At 58.1% G+C, this 1509-nt stretch overlaps 1 non-coding gene across 1 annotated transcript; it reads right to left on the bottom strand.

The window, feature by feature from the left end:
- Positions 1 to 988: 988 nt before the first annotated feature.
- Positions 989 to 1113, bottom strand: LOC115831369. Its single transcript, XR_004026883.1, has one exon. It is a non-coding gene; the product is annotated as a U6atac minor spliceosomal RNA (small nuclear RNA).
- Between the last annotated feature and the right edge of the window lie 396 nt (positions 1114 to 1509).

The raw sequence follows: 1509 nt of genomic DNA, 5'->3' as shown, positions 1-1509 counted from the left end.
GGCCCTGGAGTGCGGGGAGGGGGGTGGGGCGGAGGGCCCGGCAGGGCACAGGCGGCCTGGGCCCAGCGCAGCAGGCACTGGGGGGAGAGGGCGGGAGTCCCCGAGCTTAGCCAGGCGAATGGAGGGAGGTGGCAGGGCCGGACCAGCCTGGGCTCCGTTGCTTTCACCGCCTGCACCCCCTTAACCCTGGGCGCGACAGCACTCCGCGGGCCGAGCCCCAGGACTCCACCCTGCGCAGCACCCGAGCGCATGTCAGCCCGCACAAACTGTCCGCGACACCCTCTGCTGGCTTGCGTCAGCCACTCTCCCAAGGCGTCTTCCTGCCCGACTCTCTGCACACTCGGCCTTGGTTTCTCCTAAGAGCAGCCATCAGGAGCGCTCCTACTCGCCTGCTGCAGGCTCTGCCCACCTTCCTGCCTCTGGCTCCGGCCCAGCCCGGCGTCCCGTGCACCACGCGGTGAGCTTCTCGCGCCGGCTTCCGCGCAGCCTCCCTCCCTCCCTGCCCTCCACTCCTTCAGGTTTTCCCAGTCTCCTCACTCCGGGACGTCCTTCCTGCGCTTCTCCCTTCGGCCTTCTCCACGGAGACGGTACCCTCCGCGTGGAAAAAGATTTAAAGGCTGGGCGCTGTGGCTCACACCTGTAATCCCAGCACTTTGGGAGACCAAGGCGGACGGATCACTTCAGGTCAGGAGTTCGAGATCGGCCTGGCCAAAATGATGAAACCTCGTCTCTACTAAAAATACAAAAATTAGCCAGACTTGGTGGTGGACGCCTGCAATCCCAGCTACTCAGGAGGCCGAGGCAGGAGCATTGCTTGAACCTGGGAGGCGGAGGTTGCAGTGAGCTGAGATTGGGCCACTGGACTGAGATTGTCAGGGTTGGAAATTGTCTCTAAAACATCCACTCCCATTGGTGACCTTATCCCTTCTTCCTGAAGGCACACGGTTCCCAAATGCTCCTCATATCAAAAAAAAAAAAAAGAAAAATTAAAAAACAAGGGTTAGACGCCAGAAGTAGGTGGGAGCGCCTTAACCCTGTGTGTGTTGTCAGGCCTGAGGGCCTCTTCCATCCTTGTCAAGGGGAATGCCAGCCTTCTTTCCCTTCATACAGCACGGTTCTCTCCTAAAACCCTCTCTTGACCCCACTTCCATTTGCTACGACCTCCTCACTGCTTTGTGCCCCTTAACAGCAAAGTCACGCCGAGTTGTCCACCTTCATTGTTTCCACTTTCTCTCCTCCCACCCCAAGGCACTCTCCCTCCTTCCCCTCCAACTCCACCTGCCTTTTCCGCCCAACCATATCATGGTTGATCATTTCTTTCTGAAATTGTTTTTTGAGATGGAGTCTTGCTCTGTCATCCAGGCTGGGGTGCAGTGGCGTGATCTTGGCTCATTGCAACCTCTGCCTCCCGGGTTCAAGCGATTCTCCTGCCTCAACCTCCTGAGTAGCTGGGATTATAGGCATGTGCCACCACACCCAGCTAATTTTTTGTATTTTTAGTAGAGACGG

The sequence above is a fragment of the Nomascus leucogenys genome, chromosome 18 (genome assembly GCF_006542625.1).
Source record: "Nomascus leucogenys isolate Asia chromosome 18, Asia_NLE_v1, whole genome shotgun sequence".
In the NCBI taxonomy this organism is placed as follows: Eukaryota; Metazoa; Chordata; class Mammalia; order Primates; family Hylobatidae; genus Nomascus; species Nomascus leucogenys.
Note: the sequence above shows the minus strand (reverse complement) of the source record. Positions and strands in the feature narration are given on the sequence as shown.